Below are 6,414 nucleotides of genomic sequence, written 5' to 3'. Positions count from 1 at the left end.
TTATTAATGCAATGGTGACGATGACGATTATTTAACAATAGCAGTAAAATAATTTCCCTGCTCCACACTCCCTCTCTCGACCTCTGGTACACCAGAAGTCGCAATACATTGTGTCCTCGCTCTGACCCTCTCTTGTGGTCCATCCGGCCTCGGGCCTCCAGGATCCTCACCCCCTGTGGTCGCCGAGATCTTCTGCAAAGGAAACAAAACACCTTTTCCTGCATCTCCCTAACTTATCATAGTTGGGACTCTTTAATCAAAAGCCTTATCCTAATTATGTTCTTGACTTATAGACTTGTATTTATATATATTCTTCAACGTTACTCATCATTTTACCACTCTCTTAAAACGCTGACACTAACTTCATTTTAAAACCTCACATTTCCTATGTTATAACCTGTTTTTGATATAGCCTTTTTATTTCATTTTGCTCCTTTTAATGTAACAATACCTTATAATTCTAGTTTATCAGACTTAATCAAAACCTATGCTTTCCTTCCTTTGGTCCTTCTTTAAATCAGAACATTTTGTCTTCTGAAAGTTTTATTTCTGCTTCTGCCAACATGTTTAGTTAACGAGCTCGACTGGACAGAAACAATCACAACTGCTGAACCTGCACTGTGCTCATGGTTAAAGCTCCCACAACATTTTGTCTTCTGAATATTGTATTTTTGCTTCAAAACTGCTTCTAGCACAACAAGAGTCAGCGGAGGCTGGAATGACAACAACAACAACAATCTTGTGCTTAACATAAAACATTTACCATTTAACATAAAACAAAAAATAACACAAGTAACAAAAATAACACAAGTAACTTAAAAAAGCTTCAGTCCACATTTCAGTTTGTTGAGCTCGCTGTTGCTCCAGAGGAGGCCCTCAGCTGGCCGGGCTGGAGCCGAGGCCCCGGGGATGCTGCTACGTGTCTGAGGGCAAGTGCTCTTTCAGCCTGCACGTCTGCCCATTTGCGGTCCTCACTTCTCTCCGAGTCCATCGGTGAGGAGTGTTGCATCTGGTCCAGCAGCATACTCACAGTATATATGGGCTGCTGCTGCTGCAGAGGTGTGCTGGCCTCTGAGCGCTCTGTCTGTGTGTAGATGGAGCAGAGCTGGAACAGCTTCTCTCTGGTTTCCTGAGGGGGGGGATGCTCCATGTCATCCAGGACTAGCTGGATCAGGTGAGGTGTGCTGATGCAGGGGGCATCCAGACATGCAGAGAGAAGCTGCTGCCACCTCAGCTTGATGCGGTCGATGAAAATCCTGTCCTTCATTCTGGCTTTCTTCTGCAACCTTGTCTCAAAATGATATTCAAATTTGTTGTTGTTGCAGAGGAAGACTTCTGAAATCCATGCAGAAATATAGAAACACCTGTGACCGTTGGGCTCTTTGCTGAGCAGCTTCAGTTCCACAAAGAGCTTCTCCAGGAAGAGGTGAATGAAAGACGAAGAGTTAAGCATCTTTAGCAGGGGCAGCCAAAAGCGCAGGAAGGTTTGTGGGACTCTGGGCTCAGTGGGACTGGCACTGTCAGATGTTGCACAGCCTAATGCTTCCAGCTGCTCCATGGTAGGAACAAGAAAACCGTCTTCCAGCAGCACATCAATCAACAGCTCCCTGGACCCCAGTGCAAACTGCTTGATCTCACCCAGCAACGAACTCATGTCTGCTAAGGGGGCCTGCCACAAGCTCTTCCCCTTGTCTTCAGGAGACCCATCATCAAAAGCTTGGTACTGGTCCTTCTGAAAAGAGATCAGCAGCTCCCGAGCGTTTCTGCAGGCATCCACTTCTTTCTGCCTGGCAACGAGCTGCTCATCGGGGCCTCCTCCCAGCTGTCTGGACCAAAACTCCTGCTGGAGCCACTCCAGGGCCACCTTACATCCCTTTCGGCACCATTTCAAAGAAGGAAGAGTCCCACGCATGATTTCGTGCCTCAGATCCACCACCCACTCGGGGATGTTCAAGTTTCCAGCCAGTTGCCTCAGCGGCTGGGCCTTTCTCCCCTGCTGGCGATCCGTGATAAGATTAACAAATCTTACCAGGGCCGTCCCGTACATCAGGGTCAAGTCATCTCCGGTAAGCTGTCCGGACCGGTCCCGCACCTGGCAGCGCACGAGGTCTGCTGTGCAGTCCACGGCCACGGGAAAACTATCAGCGCACCTGGCCCTCCAAGCCGATATCCTCTCTAACGCAAACCTCTGCAGAGAGGAGTCCATCGAGTAAAGGTAGTCCCGAACCTGATCCCACTCCGCTTTGTTAAGCCAGGCTACCACATGGCGTGTTTTCTCAGAGCCCTTTTTATTCATTGTGCGCGCTCCGGACCTCACGCTCAATCTCTCACTCACCGGGAAAAGCCGCTCGCCTCACGCAGAGACCACTCGCAGATTTATATGACAGAGGACCGCGTTCAGAGCTTCGAGTTTTACAGTTGCTTGTCGCACAGCAACCAGGAAATGACGCTAACGTTTTCTTCGGCTTCGTTTGTGGCTGACGTTCACCCTGCGGGCACGCTGACGCCACCTGCTGGATTGGAGGATGGAGCGATGGTTCTACAGAGCGCTTATTTACATGATGCTGGTCATAAACGAGCTTTCTTTGGCTATGGTCAATGGCGTGTCCAGCGGGGTGGCCTGGGGGGGCACAGGCCACCCCCCCAACCAGACTGGCCACCCCAGGTGCCACCCCAAAGGCAAAACAATAAAATTCAATCAAATATCAAATGTCCGATTATGTTTTCACGGTGACGCTCAGATATCCGAGTGTAAGTGAATGCAGCATCGGCTTCTGCGCTATGTGCATCACGTTAGCAAAGGTAGGAGAGCCAAGCACGAAAGACGTCACTGCAGGAAACAATTTTTCGGTGAAAGAAAATGAGGACAGAATAAATGTCCCGGTAAGTAATATTAAGTTTGTTGAGTTTAGTAAACTTCGGCGAAATTAGAATACCAAGGAAAAAATAACACTTAAAGAATTATTGCAGCCGTGGAATATTTCAGACAGTATGCTACAGAGGGCAGCTAACATAAGAGTTATGAGTTATAAGATGTAATCTAAGTCGTAACATTGCTGTATGGAGCTGCAGATTTGGTTGCAGGTTAACATAGCTGGACTGGCCATCGGGCTTATTTGACTTATTTTTTATTTATTTTTGTAAGGGCATGAACAATGAGAGGTGGTGGATTGGCCAGATGCAGGTCGATGTGTAGAAATAACTCCGTTGTTTGGTGGTGGCTATGGCGGGGCTTCCACAGAGGCAGCAGGTGGATGAGGGAAGGGGAGGCAGGAGGAGAGCCCCGAGGCAGCCGCCAGTCCGAGTGTCAGGTGAACTGAACTTCAGGTAAGAAGTTATGACCTGCAGTCTATCTGGGTCAGATATGAACTAAGTTTAGGTGGAGTTTATTTTCGTTGTGCTGACTTTTTACTGTCAGTTGCAATAACTCATACTGCGTTCTAGCCAGCTTGGAGTTTTTATACAGCTGTTCGGTTGCTATGATGTTACTGATAGTGAACTTTATTTTATTCATAAGGTTAGTTAGTAGAGTTGCCAACGGCTCCTTAAAAAAATGGAATGGTCCCTCAATCAGAGAAAATATTACACGTTTCGTATTGAGCTGAGAAGAGACGCAGTTTGTCCCGAACTTCAGCTAGAATGGAAAAAGACACAAAGCTGGATTTATTCTGTCTTTACGCTGCACAGCTGCCTCTTCTCTCATCCTCCCTCTCCTGTTGCTACTTCAATCATGAAACTGATCGATGATCAGCTGATCGGCTTTTCTCTCTTGTTTGTTTATCGCCCACTTTGCGCCAGAAAGACGAAACCAGCAGATGTCGCGCTAAACAACAGCAGCACGTTTAAGCTTGATCGGCTGTTGTTAGAATTTATTTAATATTAATTTCTAGTATCAGCTGATGTTTGCTGGAGCCACAGCTGTAAAGCTGCTGGTCATGATGTCGGTTTGGATATCTGGTGAGAGGGAAACGTGAAGACCACCCACCAGGATCCTTTTTTATGTAGCTGACAGCTGGTAACTGTGCAGGGGCGGGTCTAGCAAAGTTTTGCCAGGGGGCCAGGTAGGGCATTAACAGGGAAAGGGGGCACAAAGAAATACTTTTCTTTCCTATTCTCATTTAAAATATCTAGCTTTTATTAAATAATTATCTAAATCTTACAACCAAAGTTTTTATCTGACGTAAAATGTATAGAAATCATACATATACCAAAAAGACTGTACATCACTGTCACAACAGGGTTTGTTTTCATTCAAAGGCTTTATGGCTTTAATACCTGGTGGGTCGGTCTGTAGTCAAAATGCCCGATTTTCTGTCCCAGTCCAGCCCTGCAGGTTATACTGGCAGTGTCACCATGCCAGCTGAATGTATTTCATCATCAGCCAGTGTTGTTCTTTATCAATATTACCAAAGTTTACCATAAGGCAGCATAGAAAGTATTTACTTGCTTTCAGGTTTTATTCAAATATTAGTCTTTTCAGTTGTTTCTCCACTTTTTTCCTGTTTCAAAATCAAACACCAGTTTGTGAGAAGATTATCTTCTTTTTTTAACAGGCAGAGAAAGTTTTGCATTGGAATGGCTAATTTGTCAATTGTTTGCTACAAATGTTCGTATTTTAATATTCAAAAATGTTTTTGCCCAAAACATATGTGCAGTATATGTCAGTAAAAATACTATGCAAATATTGCTGTCCTTGAATGCTGAGTAAACACTGACAAAGCACTGATTGTATCTCTTGTACTTTATCAACGCAGTATCTAAAAACTTTGCACCGTAGTGGTTAAAATCTCATTCTAATAAGAGTTAAAAGTGCATTCGGTTATTAGGTTTATAGGATTATTGAATTATGGTTAAGGGTTGGTAGAATTTTTTTTTAAAAACATTATCTGCCAATTAAATCTGCCACCCTTCTCCAAATCTGTGCCCCTACCTGGCCCCCCCAACAAAAATTTTCTAGACACGCCACTGTACCTGTGTAGTTGGTGCACTGTCCCACAACATCACTCATGCTCAAGATTTACACAGGGCCAGATACCTACATTCAAGCTACCTTCTCGTAACAGCACAGTGATACAGAATTTTAGGATTTGTTTTAATAATGCACAAAAGTATTACAACTTAACTCTTAAAAATGTTAATCAAGAAACTGGGTTTTATGACGTGCAGCATGTCATAGCACGTAAAGCACGTGCAGTGCTTTAATTTGCTTCTCTTGCTATCTATGCATTTTTTCTCAGTAGCCGATTTCTGATACCTTCACAGGTGTTGAATAAACAAATGTTTGACCCTCACACAGAGCGGCTGTGCACGTCAAATAATGAGAAGTGCCACAACTTCCAATGTGTTAATAATGGACTGGATTTATATAGCGCTTTTCAAGGCACCCAAAGCGCTTTACAATGCCACTATTCAGTCACTGGTGAAGGCAACTACGGTTGTAGCCACAGCTGCCCTGGGGCAGACTGACAGAAGCGAGGCTGCCATATCGCGCCATCACCAGTAGGCGGTAGGGTAAAGTGTCTTGCCCAAGGACACAACGACCAGGACAGAGAGCCCAGGGATCGAACCGGCAACCTTCCGGTTACAGATGTGCTTCCCAACTCCCTGAGCCACAGTTGCCCTCAACTTCACTTGCAGCACAGGTGGTGCAGTGGCGTGTCTAGAAAATTTTTGTTGGGGGGGCCAGGTAGGGGCACAGATTTGGAGAAGGGTGGCAGATTTAATTGGCAGATAATGTTTTTAAAAAAAAATTCTACCAACCCTTAACCATAATTCAATAATCCTATAAACCTAATAACCGAATGCACTTTTAACTCTTATTAGAATGAGATTTTAACCACTACGGTGCAAAGTTTTTAGATACTGCGTTGATAAAGTACAAGAGATACAATCAGTGCTTTGTCAGTGTTTACTCAGCATTCAAGGACAGCAATATTTGCATAGTATTTTTACTGACATATACTGCACATATGTTTTGGGCAAAAACATTTTTGAATATTAAAATACAAACATTTGTAGCAAACAATTGACAAATTAGCCATTCCAATGCAAAACTTTCTCTGCCTGTTAAAAAAAGAAGATAATCTTCTCACAAACTGGTGTTTGATTTTGAAACAGGAAAAAAGTGGAGAAACAACTGAAAAGACTAATATTTGAATAAAACCTGAAAGCAAGTAAATACTTTCTATGCTGCCTTATGGTAAACTTTGGTAATATTGATAAAGAACAACACTGGCTGATGATGAAATACATTCAGCTGACATGGTGACACTGCCAGTATAACCTGCAGGGCTGGACTGGGACAGAAAATCGGGCATTTTGACTACAGACCGACCCACCAGGTATTAAAGCCATAAAGCCTTTGAATGAAAACAAACCCTGTTGTGACAGTGATGTACAGTCTTTTTGGTATAT

The 6,414-nt window shown here is 44.0% G+C and overlaps 1 pseudogene; it reads right to left on the bottom strand.

The window, feature by feature from the left end:
• Nucleotides 1-263: 263 nt before the first annotated feature.
• On the bottom strand, nt 264-2,498 carry LOC147316811 (ribosomal biogenesis protein LAS1L-like; annotated as a pseudogene).
• Nucleotides 2,499-6,414: the final 3,916 nt, after the last annotated feature.

This window comes from Aulonocara sp. 'chitande type north' Nkhata Bay, linkage group LG12 (assembly GCF_057382095.1).
Source record: "Aulonocara sp. 'chitande type north' Nkhata Bay isolate Kocher_YH1m ecotype deep benthic linkage group LG12, A_spYH_male_GT1.1, whole genome shotgun sequence".
Classification (NCBI taxonomy): domain Eukaryota; kingdom Metazoa; phylum Chordata; class Actinopteri; order Cichliformes; family Cichlidae; genus Aulonocara; species Aulonocara sp. 'chitande type north' Nkhata Bay.
This window is presented reverse-complemented; position numbering and strand designations above follow the sequence as displayed.